The sequence below is a fragment of the Bos indicus genome, chromosome 29, assembly GCF_029378745.1.
Source record: "Bos indicus isolate NIAB-ARS_2022 breed Sahiwal x Tharparkar chromosome 29, NIAB-ARS_B.indTharparkar_mat_pri_1.0, whole genome shotgun sequence".
Taxonomy (NCBI): domain Eukaryota; kingdom Metazoa; phylum Chordata; class Mammalia; order Artiodactyla; family Bovidae; genus Bos; species Bos indicus.
The window spans coordinates 51643532-51663735 of record NC_091788.1 but is presented as its reverse complement, the minus strand read 5'-3'; the positions used below and the strand labels follow the sequence as shown (position 1 = coordinate 51663735).

The window sequence follows — 20204 nt, the reverse complement described above, 5'->3', positions numbered from 1 at the left end:
CCAAGTACCTGCAGATTTATCTCATTTAAAAAACATTAATAACCAAAACGCAAATTGCCGATTGTCTTGCGTGGTTGTACTAGAATTTACTACCTACTTCCTCTTAATGGCTATAATTTCAAATGCTCTCCTTCTGTATTAAGTAACGCTGATCTCAATTTTTTTTACTATACATGAATTTGCACACGTGTTCCCCAGATACCCGTTTGTTATCATGGGTCTTTGCGAAATATGTAAAGATCAGTTTGTAGTCAATTTTATGGTTCATTTCTTTGATGAGTTCTAGACTTAAAAAGTACTTTACAAGGCCTCCATTCTGAAATCACAGTATGAATGATACATAAAGATTTCTCCGATTACTTTCATGGTTGCAGTTTTACAGTCCATGCAGTTCAAGTCCGCCTTGTTGCCCCCTCCGCGGGAGTCGCGCGAGGGAGCCCGTCTCCGCGGAAGCGCCCCAGGGAGCTCTTTTCCACTCTTCGTCCTCCCCTCCCGCTCCAGGGTCCCGCGCGTCCCCGCGGCGAGCTGTGCGGAACCGGGAGCCGCTCCAGGGCAGACGGCCCAGGAAGAGCTAGGGCGTTTGCCGGCGCGGCTGTGTCCTCCGCGGCAGGCCGGTGACAGGGGTCCGTCCTGGGGCTGTTCCAGCCGGCTGTCCGGAGCCGCCAGACTACCGCTTTGAGATTGTTCGTTCCCTCTGGTGGCGCTCGTGGTAAAGACCCTGCCTGCCAGTGCAGGAGATGGAAGAGACATGAGTTCGATCCCTGAGTTGGGCAGATCCCTGGGAGGAGGGCATAGCAACCCGCTCCAGGATTCTTGACTGGGAAATCCCACGGACAGAGGAGCCTGGTGGGCTACATAGTCCGTGTGGTCGCAGAGTCTGACACGTCTGAGCACTCAAGCATCACACTTCCCTTTGGAGCGTCTGCGACCTCTGTAAGGGCTGTGACTTGGCAGCCAGGCGCGAGGAAGCGTTCCAGGAGCCGGCAACACTGGCGACGAAAGTCCCGGCATTGCTGAGGCCTAGGTGTTTCCTGCTATCGCTGAAGATTGTGCTTGCAGGGCTATTTAGGATGGTGACCGTTGAGGCGCCCTGAAGTTCCTGGTTGCTTGACTGGGTCGATAAGCACTCCTGGGTGCTCTTCTGCTCACAGACCCGCCTGTGGTTGTACGATGTGATGTTGGCGCCTGAGACTGTCCAGTGTGTTCCGTTTACAAGTGGCCTGGAGATGGAACAACCGCGCCGGGTGTCCGCGTCTCTGACCCGTGGATCCAGTTAATCCTAATCCCCAATCTCTGACATCTTTCCCGGGGGAGGGACGGGCCCGAATGCGCAACTAGGACTCGGAAATCGAGCCCGAACCTCCGCTTTCTCCATCCTGTGGGACCGCGATGACCCTGCCCACGGGCGGCTCAGGGTGTGTTCTTCGTCCTTGGGGCCTAGGGCCGCCCCGGCGCGGCTGTTCAAAGGCGGCCACGTTGGCTTCTCCGGTCCGGCGGGAACAGGGCTCCGGACGGTGCCGCCGCGGACCCCTCCGGAGGTCGTGTTGACCCTGACTTGGGAAACACCGCAGGTCTCCTCCCTGCGGTGGCCACGGGGACCCCGCAGGTTGGCGGGGGGCACGCACGTCCCGTCCGCCAATCCCGCTGGGGGGTCGGAAGCGCCTAACGGATGTTGGGAGACAGGGACCTGCCTCCGCCACACAGTGACGGTCAAGAGAACCCCAACTGAACTCCTGGCGGGGCCGATCGTCAGAGGCTTCTCCAGAATCTGGCCTCCGTGCGCGGGGACACTGAGTGTTCTGGGACGGGCAACGCGATGCCTAATGGCCGTGCTTGAAGCTGGGTGCTCCCGCGGACCTTTGCCCGTGTGCGACCCAGGTCCCCCAGGTGAGGTGCGCAAACAGTGGTGCGTCGTGTGGTGGCTGTTGCGCGAGGTCGATCAGAAGGCCGCACGGTGGTGTTTCGCATAATAAAAATGAGTGAATAGTTTTCATTAAGTCACAGAGCAATATAACCAAATTCTAAAATTCACACTAGTGAAAATCGCCTTTGTTCCCACTGTGATCACTTTGCAGTTAATTTTTAAAACGTTGAATACAGTTTCTTTGTCCACACTATTTGAAGATCATGAAAGACGTGTTCCACGATTCAGAATTTTCTAAATCCTTCCTGGGAGCCGCTGATCCTCTCCCTCCAAACAGGCCCACGCCTTGTAGCAACCAACCCAGGAAGCCAAATCCCACCCTCTACAGCAATACGCCCCAAGATCAGTGCCTCACACCTTCCTCCTTTCCAGCCTTTCCCTTTACAGTGGAAATGTAATGCCAAATCTGTTCCCCCAAGAAATCACGTGGGAACACGTCTCTGTCAACCTGCCTCCAGCTCATCACAATTTCAAGCCTGGAAAGCCTGCCTGTTGTTTCACCAGAAATCGTCCCCACTCCCACGCGTACCCAGTGTTTCAGCCTCAGGTGAGTAGTGGTGGCTGACTCCTCTGCTATACGGACAAGTTCTGGATAAACTTGCTTGTTCCTATTCGGAAGCTTTGTGGGTGCCTCAGTGGCAAAGAATTCACCTGTCAATGTGGATGTGAGGTCAATCCCTGGGTTGGGAAGAGTGCCGGGGGAAGAAAACGGCAACGGAATCCAGTATGCTTGCCTGGAGAATTCTGTGGACAGAGGAGCCTGGAGGTTTACAGTTCATAGATTGCAGAGTCTAACATGACTGAACATGCACGCACATTCTCCTTTGAGGAGGAGGTCTTTGCTCGTGTCTGCAGAAATTATTAGCGTGAGAACCAAATTTAGGATGTCATGCTTTCATGTTCTTTCTAAAAAATTGCATGCTAATGTTTAAAGAGAAAATGTACATCATAAAATTCACCCTTTCAGAAGCTTACAATGGAATGATTCAGTTTACACAGAAATTTACTCAACTGTCATCACAATAAATTCAGAACATTTCATTACCTCAGAAAGAAATAAAAAACTCACTAAACAGTCACTTCCCCTTTCCCTAGCCCTCAACAATCACCTGGGTGCTGTTTACCGGTGGGCTTGCCTGTTCTGTGTATTTCAGATAATTGGAGTTGCACAAGGGGACATTTCTGGCTGGCTTCTCACACTTAGTGTCAGGCTTTTGAGGCTCACCCATGTTTTAGCCAAGGGTTGGTTCCTCTCTTTTGCTTAAGAATTGCCCATTCTAAGTGCATTAAGAAGCTTAGAGACACAATCTTTTTTACTGTGAACAATACACAGATTATAACAATTGCCATCATTTTATACATTCCAGTCCAGGGCATTGCATCTTGCTATCCTGCAGATCCTCAACTCGCCCCACCACCCCAGAGCTACCATCAAGCTCAATGGACAGAAGCTCAGCCCTGCTGCCTCTCAAAACCCCACATGCCTGCCACCCTGAGCAGGACTCCACCGATGGATGTCTCCTGATGGCGGCTAAAGAAAAGGGGTCCTGTGCAGGAGGAGTTGAGGTTAGTGTGACAAACGAGAGGGCAGAAGAGAAAGGTGGCAAAATCCTGACCCTCCAGAATTTGAAGTCTCCCAACCAAGTACTGACCAGGCTCCTCAGGGAGGTGTGGCCACTGATGCCCCCAGGCTGGGCACCCCGCCAGCCAGGCTCCAGTCCCCAGTGTGCTCTGAGCCCTGGGCTTCACAGGTTCCTGTGTGTGGGCTGCTCCTGACATGCCCTTCAGCCCTCTTCGGGCCATGCCCCTCAAGCTGGGACTTTAGCACATGGCAGCTTGTGTTGCTGACTTAAAATTCATAATGTTGAGAGTGGTGAGTTGTCTTATTTGGGGCAGAATGATGGCCTGGGGGACAGAGTCTCAGATCGCATTGAGAAACTGCTGCAGAGGTAGGGGAAGTTCTGTAAATGTGACTTTGGTGGAGATGTAATCAAGCCCGTAGATTTTCCCAGAAAGTTTGTCTCATGCAGATGACTGTTTCGTCAAAGAGCAGAAGTTACCATGAAGGATTTTAGTGCTTTTCTAAATATGAGGAGATACAAGGCTGGGCTCATAAAATCATCTTCTGAAAATGTCTATCTGAAGCCTTGTCGTGCCAGTTTTTCCCACAGCACATGTGACTCCTTTACGCTCTCCACCCTGAGCTCCTCTAGGGGTGCTGAAAGGCAGCAACTGCAGCAGCTCTTTAATCCTGCAGAGGTAGAGGGCAACTGCTCATGTAGTGGCACGCTCAGGGAATGTGGCCCGTGGCGTTACACCGGGGCCCACTGGAGGTGCCTGAGGTCCAGTTCTCCGTATTTTGGTGCCACCCTGACAGTGTCCACCTTCCCTACTCGCTCCCATGTTCCTCCATAAGACATTCACCTCTATGTTGCAGGCTGGAGGTTTAGGGACAGCAAGAGCTCTAGCCTCTCACAGTCATCAGGAACTCAGCCAAGCCTGACCTATGGAAGGTTGTCTGGCAGAGAAAAGCAGATTTACTTGGCATTAGGAACAGAAAATCCAAGGGGAAGAGTGACTTGTCCTAGGTCACACAGAGAGCTTAGAATTGAGGTCTGCTGCTGCTAGGTCGCTTCAGTCGTGTCCGACCCCATAGACATCAGCCCACCAGGCTCCCGCATCCCTGGGATTCTCCAGGCAAGAACACTGGAGTGGGTTGCCATTTCCTTCAATGCATGAAAGTGAAAAGTGAAAAGTTGCTCAGTCATGTCCGACTCCTAGCGACCCCATGGACTGCAGCCTACCAGGCTCCTCCATCCATGGGATTTTCCAGGCAAGAGTACTGGAATGGGATGCCATTGACTTCTCCGAGAATTGAGGTCTGGTGGCCTCTAAATCTGTCTCCAAAAGACATACCATCCAAGGAGAGACCTTGAATTACAGCTGTAGTCAGCTAATTATGAGGCATGTTGGTTAAGTCCAAAGAGGGGGCAAGTGTGTCCTGGTGGCAGAGGGTGAAGACTGTGCCCATCTGTTTGTTTTCCTACTTCCTGCTGCCCAGGGGCCCAGACATCTTATGTCCCAGAATGTCTTATTTTGGCTCGGGTATCTGGAAGGAGTCCTGCCATTTGTTTCTCAAGGAGATACAGTCATGAAATTTCTTTATTCAATTGAAAATAAAAATTCTGCTAACTACTAAAGTGTCAGATGAGGTGAGGGTGAGACACGGCCCCTCAGCTCCTGGTCCCAGAAAGAGGGAAGACAAGAAAGAGACCTTTGATGAACTCACATGTGGTGTGTTTCTTTTACTGCTCATTGAGGCATCATCACAGTTTGAGTTCCTTCCTCACAGATCTCACAGGCTGGAGAGGTAATCAAGCATGATCAGAGCCCTGGGGAGTTTCAGATGAGCCCAGATGCACCAAGAAGAAGGGGTGGCCATTAGCAAGTCTTCATGGAGTGGGCACCTTCTGAACTGGGCCTCTAAGGGTGAGTTAGTTATCTAGCCGAAGACTGGCACTGGGTGCAAAGACAAAACACAAGGTGAGTGAATGAACGGGGCATCCCTCAACACAGGAGGCAGCCCACCAAGACGGTAGCCTGAGATCACAGGCCCCCCTGGGGAACTGGGGGAAGGGGCTGCAGTGTGCTGCCTGCCTCAACCCCCGTGTGAACTTTGCTGCCACACTGACCTGTCTCTACCTGCTCAGGGAGACCTTTCTGCTCTCTGCTCTGGCATAGCTCCTCTTCATGGGCAATGACCACACATGGTGTTCTGTGTGCGATTGCCCTCCACTTGAGGGGAGTGGCTTGGTGCAGAGGTGAAGGACAGTGTGCAGTCTGAGGCTGGAGACAACGGTGGGGAGTTCTGCAGTGGTGGGATCACGGTGGGAGGTGCTTGGGTGCGACGAGGCAGACGCCACTCCTGGGACTTGAGGGCAGGGCGATTAGTGGCTACCCTTAAAGGGTGGACTCGTTTGGGGCCACATTGCCTTTGAGCAGTTTGGTGGATCTTTGGTTAGAAACATTTGGAAGGAATTACAGAGGATGAAGATATGAGAGTATTTGGACCAGAATTCATGACCCAGGTGAGGGCAGGAGAAAGTGGCCTCAGGACATGGTGGAAATTCATGACCAAGGTCATCAAGGGGGAGATTTTCATGTCCATTCCACAGCCTCCTGGTTACTCCCACAGTGCCAGGCCCAGAGAGACCACTCAATAAACAGGTGCTCACTTGATCCAAAATCACTGAAGCTTTCACTTTGATTCATCACAATATAATATGCTGAATTCCAGAGATTGGTGCCCAGGTTTATATTAATGAGCTAGAAAAGAGAAAGGAAAATAGACTCAAGAAAAATCAAAGAATCCACACTATTAAAACTCTGAACATGCTTTCCACTGTGGCCTCAGGGTCTTGGCACTTGCTGCAGTCCCAGCTCAGAACACTCTGCCATCCCCATTGATTACTCTCTAAACACACTCTGAAATTTACCTAAACTTCCTGATTTTATTTTTCTCCAAGATACATATTACCATTGGACTTTGTGTACATTTTATTTTTTCTGTCTCTGAGCCTGTCAGTTTCATGTAAGAATTGGGGTCTGCAGCCTCCTGCTTGACATACAGCTGAGCCCATGTCTGGAATGGGCCAGAAACAAAGTGGGGCCCATGCTCTGGGGAGGGAACCCTGAGTGTGTAGTGGACAGCAGGTGTCATGAAGCACTGTTCCAGGCTGTGAGTGAAGAGGTTGGAGGGAAACCTGATGAAGGTCTTAACTCTTTTGTTTTGCATCTGTCTTATGTAATCAGGATTGAACATCAGGCCCAGAGAAGGCGGCTGCTCTGACCTGGGGACAGCTGTACACACAGTAACCCGCAGCTCCGGTGCTGAGATCAAGAAGGATGGATGCCAGGTCCAGGCTCTCACCGGGAGCTCTCCTCCTCCACCATCGCCTCATTTCTCTCTGAGAAACCTACACTCAGGACTGGTGAGTCCTGCCCAAGGCCACAGAAGCCGAGCCCAGGACCAACGACACTTCTGAAGGTAACTCAGCCCTTTGTAACCATTGCCAAAACCCCCAATCATCACTAATAAGCTTCCTGACTCCCAATTAGGCAAAGATGCCCACTCCAGTAAACACCCCATAGCACCCTAATCAATCACCTGATGCCAGCCCTACAGCAGGAATTTTTTTTCTTGAGCTATAAAAATTGGTTATTAAACCCACAAAAACTGCCAAATCTCCCTGGTCTACAGGAGGTCAGCCCACTGTGCTGGCAATGCCCACATTTATCTCTTTGTTTGTAATCAACCCACTGCCTTCTGAAATGCTGTGCCTGGAGATTCCTTTCCAGCCCACACTCAGACTGCCTCAACAAGGATGCCAACCAATCCCTCCATTTGGTGGGGCAGGTTCTGAGCGGTCCGTAATTCCAGCTCAGAAAAGACTTGGCCTGTGCTTTGCAACTTAGAAACCCCTGCCCTCCACACTGGACCCACTTGAGTCTCACCTGCCCTGCAGCCACCCCACTTCCAGAGGCATTTGCAGTCTTTGTTCAGCGGGTGAGAACCCAGAGGGCAGGCACTGAGGCTCTTCAAGCTGCCAAGATCCCCCTACACCTCTGTGAGGAGTCCCGAGCCTCTGAGGGGATGGGGCCCCCTCCGTGGGTCTCCCTGGGGCTGTGACAGAACCTCCTTCCTCCTGGACTGGCACAAGGATGACTTGTCCATATCTGTAAAGGGTCAGGTAGGAGTGCAGAGCATCCCTGAGGGCCCAACGCCCTGGGATCCTGGGGGTGGAAGCGGCAAGGGAAGGGGCCAGCAGGGTGGCTCACCTGGTGTAGGGGCCGGGACGCCAGGCTGCTTCCAAGTGTTGGCCGCACCAGCCACAGATGCTGATGGGGACAAAGTGCTCCGTGTCTATACGAGCCAGTCACTCAGCGAGTGCTCTCAGAACCAGCGTTTATGGTAAAACACCTGTGCTGATTGGCAACTGGAGAAGGGATGACTGTGACCTGGGAAACTCTCCCCTAACCTTCAGGAAACACTCTGACAGGGTCTCTGAAGATGCAAAAAAAAAAAAAAGTCTGCTTTGGTTAAGAAGACATGGGAGGAATTGAACATTGGCTGCAAAAGTACATTTTTGAAGAAGTAGAAAACAGCATTATTTCTAAATTAAAAGCCTATGTTTAGAACAAGATTACTTAGATGACTAATTGTATAATGCAGGCATTGGTGAAAATAAAAGCTATGTTATAAGCTGTTTTAACATCAATTTGTATTTTCCTAAATTCCACGTTAGTCTAAAGTTGGGTGTCACTGTTTGGGAGGTGCTAGTTCTGTGCCAGTATGCTTCAGTCTTTAGGAGAAGTGATAACATCTGTTTACACCTGTGTGTGGCGTGGGGCACAGGTGTCTGGGGCCCCTGGGCTGTGGAGACAGAAGGAAGAGGGTTGGCCAGGGAGGGTGGGTCCTGCCCTCGGGCTTCTGCTTTGCCCACTCAGGGTCCCCTGGTTCACTTTTGACCTACTAATGGGGGAGACAGACAAGAGGAGCCATAGGGTGAGCTGTAGTCCGCGCCTTCCATGTACTCTCCATTTACATCTTGGGCATGGAGCACTCTCGAAGCTCTTCAAAGGTCTAGGTTCTTCTGATGTCTCTGGTCTTCACTAGTCTTCTTGCCAATGTGTCAGTGTGTGCATACATGCTGTCGCTTCAGTCAGGTCTGACTGCGATGCTATGTACTATAGTCTGCCATGCTCCTCTGTCCACAGGGTTCTCCGGGCAAGAATACTGCAGTGGGAGCCACTCCCCTCTCCAGGACATCTCCACCTGGGGATCGAGCCTGGGTCTCCTGCACTGCAGGCAGACTCAGACTCTTTACCATCTGAACCATCAGGGAAGTAATTACTTAATTGTAGTTATTTTCCTACAACACTATGTGGGGGTTGACCCTAAGTGTATCCCCGTGTTTTCCTTTCCCCTGTGATGTTAAGCCTCTGCTGACACCTTGGTGCTCCCACTGGGTACCTTATTATTGTTCGCCCACACTGCTTGCCCCAGTGCTGCCCCGGGCCAGAGACACTCTGTGAATCAGCAATGGAGTTCAATCAATGACCTACCAGCAAATCTAATGAAAACGACCCATGAACTTATGATTTTCAGCCCATTCCTTAAATGTGAATGGATGCAATTTGAAGGACAAACTCTCATACAGCAAGAGCTCTGGGAAGGGCGTGGGTAGAGGGAACATGGCAGAGACGCCCATTTGGCTCCTAGGAATCTGGTCACTTCTCTCCTGGGGTGATTGCACACTCAGTTTTGAACTGAGCACATGGATGCCCGAGACTACAGACATTCCCAACATCCTCTGAAGCTGGGATGCTTGTGAGACAAGCTGTCCTTCCTGGATTTAGGAAAAACAATTTGTGCAACTTGTTGACTATTTTCTAGGTGAGAGAACCTGGCTCTTCCTTCTCCTGCTGTCTTGCTGCTGGGAACGTCAGCCTAGAAGGGGAAGCTCCATTCTGCTCCATGTCCACCCTGGAGGGGGCAAATGCCCCTGGGATGACAGGACAGTATTCCTAGGACAGGAGTGGAGCTTTCTGGAACAGCCCTGCCAGACCAACCCTGGGCTGCCTCCCTCTGCATCTAAATGGGAGATAGATGCACACTTCTCCTGGCTGTAATTTTGTGGGGACTTTTTTTTTTCCACAACCTTGACTGGCACGTTGGGCTTTGAGGGGGGTTTCTGTGCAGTGGCCTTGTCAGGCTGCTCCAACATGCAGTAGTCTGGTATTTTCAGCTCTCCTTTCTGTGGAAGGACAGCCAAGCTCAGCTCCAATCCGCTGTCCTCACCAGCTGCGTCTCTGAAAACCTATGTGGAAAACAGATGCTCCCGACTCAGTGAATCAGGAGCTGATCCCTCTACCTTCCAGGGAGATGGACTTGTTCCTTCCCCCGCATCATCCCCCGCCCCCACTCTCCCCTAAACACATAGTTTGCTTTGAAATGTGTGCTCTTTCCCTGATAATATGGGCAGTTTCTAACTGCACAGCCTCAAGGCACAGGCATCTTGTGTGTGGAGTAACTGGATTATCACAAGAAAGATGAATTTCACTCTGGTAGGTCCCCTGCTAAACTGATGCATTGAAAACTTTAATTGGAAATATCACTAAAATCCATTTTCAGTATTAAGCTAAAATTTGGGAAGTTGCTAAGTTTTGCCCTAACCTCTCAGTTCAAGGAGACAGATATCTAGGACTTCCCAGGGGTCTGATCTTGTCTATGTAATTTCTTAGATGTCCTTCACCCTTATGGAACCTACTAGTTTATAGAGAAAAAAACCCATATAGTGAAATATTAAACTGCTTGAGAACATGGTAATAAGTTTTATAATTTATTTATTCATTTGTGCTTGTCTTAAAAGTGTCTTCTCTTTCAGGGCTAGTTTAAAATAGAATTTATTAATAGAAAATGTCCTTCAGGTAAATGTGAGCCTTAGAAGAGGCAGGGGGGATGAGAGTTGACTCCGGCCAAGCTGTTCTGGGTGATTCTCTATTAAATAGTGACAGTCTCACCCACAGATGACTGATGTCTCCAGCATCACAAGACAGGGCTGGTCTTTTTGGATGAAGCTCACAACCACATCCTTACAGGTCACTGATTCCTGAAAACAAAGTGGGTGTTCCACATCAGGTGGTACTGTTGCAGGAAGGGAGACCCCTTCCAGGGCCCGAAACTGGGCTCCTGTCAAACACTCAGAAGTGAATTGTCTGAGGAGACACATGTCTGACAAAGCCAGAGATTTTATTGGGAAAGGGCACCTGCATGGAGAGCAGTAGGGTAAGGGAACCCAGAACAGCTCTGCCACACTGCTCACAGTGGTTTTATGGTGATGGGATTAGTTTTCGGGTTGTCTTTAGCCAGTCATTCTGACTCAGAGTCTTTCCTGCTGGTGCACACCTTGTTCAGCCAAGATGGATGTCAGAGAGAAGGATTCTGGGAGGTGGTCGGACATGTGGTGTGTCCTTTTGACCTTTCCTGAACTCTTTTGGTTGGTGGTGGCTTATTAGTTCCGTGTTCCTTACCAGGACCTCCTGTCATAAAACAACTCATGCAAATGGTTACTGTGGTTCCTGGCCAGGGTGGGCAGTTTCAGTCAGCATGCTTCCTCTCACAGTTCCACTGTGGTTTTATAGATCAGGCCATAGCATCCTGCATCCCCTGGGTCAAATTCTACCACAACCTGTGCTGGTTGGACCTACAAGCTGAGAATGGTTTTTATTGTTTAAAATGTTATAAAGTTTTTTGAGACCTATGAATTATATGACTGCCAAATTTCAGTGTCTATAAAGATATCTAAGACTGCTTTCCTGCTGCAATAACAGAATTGAGTAGATGCAGCAGAGGTCATATGACAGTCTAAAATATTTACTATCTGCTCTTTAGAAAAACTTGCCAGCTCTCGCTCTGGAAAGTAGTATTTTTTTAAATACTGTATGATGGAGTTTTGCCTGAAGGAAGGTAAAGTTTTATTAAATTTTGCCCCATGAAATAAATATTTTTAAAGTAAATGTAAAACTGGTCACGTTACTCTCAGTAATCTCAGAATAAACACAAGGACAACAAATATTTATTGATAATTGAAAATTTATTAAAGAATCAAGTCATTTAGATGATCTTACTTCTGCAAGACACATTGACATGGTTGATTCCAGAGTTGCATTTTCCCTTAGGATCAGGTGGATTCTATAGCCTCTCCTGTGTGTGTGTCTGTGTGTGTGGTTTGAATGATTGCATGCTGCTTCTTTATTCTTACCACCCTGGTGTTGCTTAGAGACCCTGGATATTTCATGAAATCAATGGCCACACCACACTAAGAGGCCTAACCCTGTCTCTGTCTTGTGTCTTCGGGAGCTGAGTGCATACCAAATGTGCATGAAAGGTCCAGATGTAAAAGCTCAGGAGTCCCATTGACTCACACCTCCTATATAAAGGCAATGGTCTTCTTTTACCCTCATGGGGATAATAGGGGCCAGATGTAAGGACAAAGTGTACGATGGGTCCAGGTGAAAAAAGTCAGTTATCCCCTTGCTTCATACCTGCGGTGCAAAGGGAAAATCCTTCCTTTGGGAAAAGAGCTCAGAGCTCATAGAGACAAGGGCTGCCCCCTGCAGAGTGGGGCCAGTAGCCTCTGGTGGGGAAGTCTGGGGTGATGACTGACTGGCTGGGGGCTCCCAGGATGAGGCAAGAGGCTGAGGAGCCCAAGTCTGCACAGCCAAGGTCATACCAACCCCTCCTTGGATCTGCGTCTGTCTGAGTGGAGCAGTGACTTTAAGGGGCTAGGATGCCAGCTGCCTGCCTGGAGGTTACAGGAGGAGGAGGGGGCAGAAAAGCAGGCGGTGTGGTTCCTTTTGATTTCTGAAGACACTTCTTTCTGGCAGCAGGTGCCAAGCTATGGGAAAGCTTGTATTCTTTTTATAAAACTGCTTAGGTGTTCTAATTCATATGCCTTTCCATCTTAGTTCATGGATAAAAGATAAATGTACAAATGTATATATTTTTCTTTTAGCACCAGTGGAAATCCTATAACTTGGCTACTTTTATTCAACAATTCATTATACAGATCTTTCCAGGTCAGTACCGATACAAATTTCCTTCCCAGATCCCTCTTAATGGCTGTTTCCTGAATGTTCTGTTTTTATACTGAGTGATACTAATATCAATAATCTTAGTACACAAGTATTTGTACAAATATTCCTCCCACGCTGAGTTGTTATCATTGGACCTTCCGTGTAGAATATGAAATGTGGATTTATGACTGTTTATCATTCATTTATTTGATGGCTTCTGAAGAGACTGTTGTTTTTTTTTAAATGTTGTATCATGATTCCAATCTTTCTACTCCACAGAATAAAAATCATTCATATATGTTTTTACCCAGTCCTTTCATGGTTTCAGTTTTACTGTCCACACAATCTAAGTTTCACTAAATTCCTAAGTCCACCTGGGAGCAGGGACCTGCCCTCTGGGCCGCCTGGGTCCGAGCCTCGAGCCTCGGGAATCGCTGAGGAGCGCGCCTTCTCCCGCAGCTGCCCGGGGAGGTCTTCCCAGCTCCCGCCCTCCCGTCTGGTGTCTGCGTCTCCGCGCCCTGCCGGGCCGGGAGCCGGCTCCCAGGCGGACGCCCGGGACAAGCGGGGCGTCAGGGCGGCCCGGCGTTCGGGGTCCGCCCGGGGCCGTGTGCGCCGCCCGTCGGGAGCCACCCAAAGGACGCCGTGAGCCGGTCCCTTCCCGGGGAACGTTGGCGACTCCCGCGAAGGTTCGGCCGCCGAGCCCGGGGCAGAGCTCCAGAGGCCGGGGGTGACAGCGGCAACGCTCCCGGTGCCATGAGACCCGGGAAGAGCCTGCTGTCGCCGGAGATTCGAGCTGCAGGTCCGCGGCCTGGGCGGGCGGCGGCGGGCGGTGTCGCTGCCCGGCCGGGTGGACCAGAGCGCCGCGAGGCCCCTTCTGCCCCCGGGCACCGCTGGGGCAGCTGAGCACGAGCAGGAAAGGTCACGGCGCCGGCGTCCGCGGGGTTACACCTTCTCCATGTTTCCCACTTGCCCGGAGGTGCGGACCACACGGACGCACGCAGACATGTCCAGTCTTCCCAGCCTCCCCCATGGACCCCGATAGTCCCGATTCACAAACGTGTGTCCTCTCCCCGGAGACGGCCGGCCCTGGTGTCCAGAACAGGAGGCACCGGAAGAGACCACGGGCCGCCCGTCCTCCTCCCCAAAGGGCGCCCGGAAGCGCTTCCCTGCCACCTTGGGGGAACGGTCGTCCCGCTGCCTTCCCGGCGCTGAGGCTGCTCCCAGGCGGCCTCGGTTCCCGCTGACGTGCTCAGGACTCAGCAGACGGATTTCCTGCGGGTCCGGCTGCATCTATTCGAGGGGCGCCAGGAGTCCCTTCTGTTCTCCTCGGGCTCGGAAGTAGAAAGGATGGTGTGCGTGTGGAGGCGCTGTGTTTCAGGGGTGTGAGACGCGGATACGTCTGTGTGAGGATCACAAAGCCGACAGATTGGTGGCCGCTGTGGCGAGGTCGACCAGATGGCCCGACAGGTTGTTGGGGATTTTTGTTACTATTTGTGTTGTAATGTAGGTATTCAATGAGAAATCTTGAAATTAATTATAATGAAAATCACCATTATCATTGTTACTCAACAATAACGTAATTATTACCTTTGTTTGCAGTTAATTTAAGAAACACTGTTTCAAGTTTATCCACAGAGTATCCAATTGAAGACGACCAGAGAAGGATGTTGAAGTGAAGAACTTTCTTAACACACTGGGAAGTTGGGGAACCTCTCCTTCTAGCCACGAGGCCCTGCCCTGCAGCAACCGACCTGGAAAACCAGACCCCAGCCCCTGCAGCAATGGGCTCCAGGATTCAGTGCGTGGTCAGTGACTGTCACCTTCCTTATTTTTCTTCCTTTCAATTTAGTACCAAATGGGGGAAGCCAAATCTCATCTAAGCAGTCACCTGGTATGGCCCTCTTCCTGCCAGCCTGTCTCCAGCTTCCCCACATTACACGCTCTGAGCAGGACACACTTTCCGTCTTTCCCACCAGAGTGCGTCCCCACTCCTGTGTGTGCCCTGAGTCTCAGCCTAGGCGAGTGGTGCTGGCTGACTCCTTGCTCTGGAGACAAATTCTGAAGAAACAGTGAAGGATCAGGAAAATGTCCTGGAGTAGGAAACGGCCACCCACTCCAGTATTCTTGCCTGGAAAATTCCATGAACAGAGGAACATGGCCTTCTGCAGGCCATGGGGTCACAACGAGTCAAACATGACTGAGCACGCACACACAGACACAGGCACCTTTGTTTATGTCTACAGAGCTTAGAGTGAGAACCACATAAAGCACTGAGGATAATATGTGGGTTTTGTTATTTTTGAAAAAAAAAAATCAAATTAATCATTTTAAGTTGAGATATATATCATATACCAAAAAATTCTCCTTTGAGCACTATATTTTAGTGATTGCCTATTTATATAGTTGTGTAGCCATCATCACTATCTGATCCAGAATATTTTATATTTTATCTCCCTACAAAGACACCTAGTGTTCCTTAATCAGTCACTTTAAATTCCACATTCCTCACTCTTTCATCCTTATGGAATTGCCTATTCTGTGTATTTCAAGCACATGGGTTTGTACAACTGTGGCCATTTAGGTCCGGTTTCTTACACAGTGTCATGTTTTTGAAGCTTATTCATATTTTATCATGTGATCCAATTTTTTGTTTGACTTCAGAATTTTCCTAAGTCTTTAACACACGCACACACACACACAGAGAGACATGCTACAGTTTTTTTAATGTGGAAAATACACAGAGGTCCAATGTCACCATTAGAACCATTTTATGCAGACAGTTCCATGGCATAAAGTACTGCCTTCCTGTAGGCACTCAACCTGCCCACCAACCCAGAGCGGCCAGCAAGCACAGAGGATGCCAGCACAACTGTGCTGCCCATTGTCAGAACCCCGCACAGCACCCACCCAGGCCAAGACTCAACAATAGGTGCACCTCCCAATGGCCAAAGGAGAGCCCATCTGTGCCAGCAGAGGGGGCAGTGGACAAGGGTGAGAGAGATGAAAGAAGAGACAAGCGGGAAAGTCCACAGCACCTGGTCTTTCCAGCTGGTCTTGCAACCAAGTACTAATCAGGCTCAACCTTGCTTTAGCTCCTGAGCTCAGAAATTACCAGGGGCCTTCATGATGCTAAGGCCCTAGATGATGGCAGCTCCAACCAGGCACCCCAATACTCTGTGCTGTGGGGCCCTGCCATGCCGGTCTCACCAGCCCCTGTCAGAGCCCTGGAGTGCCCAGCATCTGTGGGCAAACCGCTCCTGACACATCCTTCAGCCCTCTGGAGGCCCAGCCATCAGGCTGTGACTTGGAGTTCCCAGGAGATGGTTATCACTCAGGGTATGTGGCCAGTGGCAATAGGGCCTGACCCTCTGGAAGTGAGTGGAGAAAAGCCCAGTGCTCTAATTCAGTGCTGTCCTGGCACCAACTGAGTGTCTCTTGCTGACATCTTGACTGCTTCATCCAGATATTCCACGTACCACTCATGTTCCGGCTGGGGTTCTAGGGGCAGCCTTCACAGGGCTGCAGCCTTTCCCAGTGACCAATCCCAAGTGCCGATGCCTCTGCCTCTGGACCCTCACATAGGGAGTACCGCTGTCAATGTTCAGGGTTAAAAACAGCAGATCTAAGACGCTGAAGACTTGTCCTAGGTCTTGCAAACAGCTCAGAACTGATGTCTGGTGGCCTTTAATGCTGTGACCTAAGACCATACCATCTACCAGCAGACATGTCAATCTCCAGATACTCAGAATCAGATTGATTAAGTAAAAAGAGAGACAAATGTGTCATGTTGGGAGGAGGGAGGTGGAAACAACACCCCTCTGCCTTTGTCTCCCTCCTTCCAGCTGCCCAGGGGACCAAGTCATCCCAATATTCTGTGTTCACATATTGTTCTCTTTTGACTTAGACAACATGGAGGGTCCCTGCCCCTCAAGTAGTAATTTTCTCAGTTTTGAGGGGTACAGTCATGAAATGTCTTCCAGTGTACAAATAGAGAAAAGATAAAACTCACCCAGACCACTGGAGTTCCATATGAGGTGAGGGTGATATAAGGTCCCTTGAACTTCTGTTCTGGAAAGAGGGAGGGAGGAGGAAGAAAAAGCTAATCTTCAGTGAATGTAACCTTCACATGGACTCTGTTTAGTCATTTTATCTGTACAGCTCTTCAGTCATCAAAACATTTACTCAAGGTCTTTTATCTTTCTGGCCTGATGTTCTCATGGAGCTCACAGGCTGAAGAGGTACTCGAAGTGAGAGAGTCAATTCCTAGGCAGGTTGATAAGAAGCCCAGGGGAAGCTGAGGAGAGAGGGGCCTGGAGTTCTCAAGGAGGAGGAAAGGACAAACATCTTTTTTTTTTTTTTTCTTCTCTACATTCCTTAGTCTTAGTCACTTAAAACATTTGTTTTTGTTTTTGTTTCTTTCTTTCTTTAGGCCCAGAACTGATGATTACACAACTGAGTTTAAACTCTGTGAAAGAAAGTAAAGTTGCTCGGTCATGCCTGACTCTGCAACCCCATGGACTGTAGCCTACCAGGCTCCTCTGTCCATGGCATATTTCAGGCAAGAGTACTGGAGTGGGTTGCTGTTTCCTTCTCCAGGGGATCTTCCCAAGCCAGGGATCCAGCCTGGGTCTCCCACATTGTAGGCAGATGCTTTCCCATCTGAGCCACTTAAACTCTGTACTAGGGATCATATAACAACAATGTATCCTGCTTGAGGACAGTTTCTCCTTCCTGAAAACCTTCTGATTAATCCTGATATCTTAGAATGTATATTATGGGAATGGGTCTGGTAGGATCTTTCTGTTAAATTCTAATCCTGTTATCCTAAAATGCTAATTGTGGGAGTGGGTCTGGTAAACCTTTCACAAACTTGAGACATTCTTTTGATTTAATGTAGAAACTAATTTAAAAAGTATATACATCCCTTGCTAACACTAGCAAGGGGGGGCACTCTCCACCCCCTTCTGCTGTCCATGTCAGAAGCTTTCTCTGACCTTTTCCCACTGTCATGAAACTCTGCTACACAAACGCTCTTGAGTGATCAATCCTGGTCCCTGGTCCTGAAGCTAAATCTTCTTCGGAGATCCTGAATCCGACATCGTTCCTAGTAAGCTCAATTGAATCTATAACAATCTCTTAAAAGCCAAATATAATCTTAAAATAAGCTATGCTGCTGCTAAGTCACTTCAGTCGTTTCCAACTCTGTGTGACCCCATAGACGGCAGCCCACCAGGCTCCCCCATCCCTGGGACATGCCCTCTTGTGATGCATGTCCCAGAGATATGCGTCACATATGACACTTCCTGCATGTCCCAGGGATATGCGTCTTATGACACTTCCTGCAGTGTTCTCCAGGCAAGAACACTGGGGTGGGTTGCCATTTGAAAAATCAAAGTGAAGTCTCTCAGTCGTGTCCGACTCTTAGCGACCACATGGACTGCAGCCCACCAGGCTCCTCCATCCATGGGATTTTCCAGGCAAGAGTACTGGAGTGGGATGCCATTGCCTTCTCCAAAATAAGCTATAAGCCCTATTAAAATAAAATTCAACTGAGTAAAATTTTTAAATCTTATGTGCCTTTATTTAAATGAATGAGGCAGCATCCAATTTAGCAGTTAGAAACTCTGAGGAGTTGCACAAAATGAAAGACTTTTATAGGCATAAGGGATCAGGAACAAGGAAGTTGTACTGGGCAAAGAATCCAAGTGGTTACTGCGAGGTTACTTTCCAATAGAGGCTGGAAAGCTTTCTCAGGCAGATGACTTAACTAGTGATAATCAGAAGATTCCTGGCTGACTGGTTCAAGATTTCATTTCTGGAAGAGCCAAAACTGCATTTACGTCGTCTATTTTGCTAGCATGGTTCCTAACTAAGCAGCTCCTCTGGGGCTGTTGTCTTGTTTTTAACAGTCCCCCGGGGGCAGCAACAAGGCTTACCACTGCTGGTTCTTCCCAAATGCTGAGAGCGCATGTGCCCTGTGCCAGGCCTGTGCTGGGGGCAGGGACCCAGCCACGACACCTCACAGTCCTTGACATTCAAGAGGAGAGTAAAACAGAAGACCACCACACTTTAAAAAGAAAGGATTCTGCTGCTCCCACAAAGCTGACGCTGTGGAACCAGACAAGGAATAGACAGAACAGCTTGTAGAAGAATCAGCTCCATGGAGTGAAGGGCGGGAAACGGCACAGTGGGATGGGGGGGCTGGGGCAGAGAGGGGCAGGGAGGAGAAGAGTCCTGGGGCCCGAGGATGGATGGGTGATGAGCCCCAGCAGGTGCAGACAGGGCCGGCCCTGGTGCTGTGAAGGACCGAGGTGGTAAGGGTAGGAGACATAGGGGAGCTGTCACCGCAGATGCACACGGGGACGTGTCTTTGAGGAGGTGACATTTAAGCTGCGCTCTGGGCCACTGTCCCCTTCCCTTGTCACCCAGAGCCAGACACCGAGGATGGCCGCTAACATCACGTGCACCAGCTAGTCCTGAGCCTGTGCACCCAGCTCACTGTTCTCTCCTGAGGAGTCACAGTCAAGGCCCCTGTGCTGAGTTCCCCTCCCTCCCTCTCTGGACAAGTCCATTCCTTTCCCATGTGGCCCAATGGCGTGGCCTGTCCCTCCTCTTGGGAACTTTAAGTCATCAACTCTCTTCTTGATGACAGTCATCTCCTGATCTGTTTGCCTTATTATGCCTCCAATTTCCTATTAATACACTATATTTTAAATTAGCCAAGAATGACAGCGCACTCTCGACACAGAGTGTCTTAACTGAGCACACTCAATTAAGTGTGGACAAATGGAGAATGAACTAGGACACTTCCCGCAATGTCCTCAATCAGTTTAACGTTTATTGTGTGTTAAGCGTGTGTTTTGTGTTTTCCCGCCTGGTTAGTTTCCTCTGGGTCAGCTGTGCTTTCTTTCACCAACTCTTTCTCCTGACAAAATTACTTGCAAGCACAACTGAAGTTCAGAATATGTTCAAATTGTTCCCTACAGGGCAGGCATCTTAGAGAAAACTTTACTGCAGTGCTGATAAGGTGTCATGTCTTTCTCCAAGTTGGCTGAGAACGAGCAGAGTAGGACTTGTGTGGTTAGTCCCTCTGTTGTGTCCAGCTCCTTGTGACCCATCCTTTGAGAGGAGCCTGGCAGGCTACAGGCCCTGGAGTCCCAAAGAGCTGGACACGACTGAGCGACTATATATTCTTCTGGATTCTTTCCCGTTACAGGTCGTCACAAGATACTGAGTATAGCTCCCTCACTACACAGCAGCTCCTTATGTCACCTGGTGTACATACAGCAGTGTGTGCGTACTGACCCCAAATTCCTGACTCACCTCTCCCACATGCCCGTGTCCTCTTTGGTAACCATAAGCGTGTTTTCTATGTCTGTGACTCTACCTCTGCTTTGTAAATAAGTTCATCTGTATCATTCTTCAATATTCCACATATGTGATATCATACGATGCTTGTCTCTTTCTGTCTGACTTACTTCACTTAAAGTGAAATCACCATGTTCATCCATGTTGCTACAAATGGCATTATTTCATTTGATTTTATGACTAATTTTCCATTGTATATATATTCCACATCTTCTGGAGCAAGCACTTCTTAGACTGTACAGCTTGACTTCCTTTAAAGGAACAAAAATTGTGA

The 20204-nt window shown here is 49.4% G+C and overlaps 1 long non-coding RNA gene across 1 annotated transcript; it reads left to right on the top strand.

The window, feature by feature from the left end:
- Nucleotides 1-13148: 13148 nt before the first annotated feature.
- Nucleotides 13149-18129, top strand: LOC139180617 (uncharacterized). The gene is made up of 3 exons (XR_011564852.1): nt 13149-13361; nt 14187-14367; nt 16992-18129. It is a non-coding gene; the product is annotated as an uncharacterized lncRNA (long non-coding RNA).
- The last annotated feature ends 2075 nt before the right edge of the window (nt 18130-20204 follow it).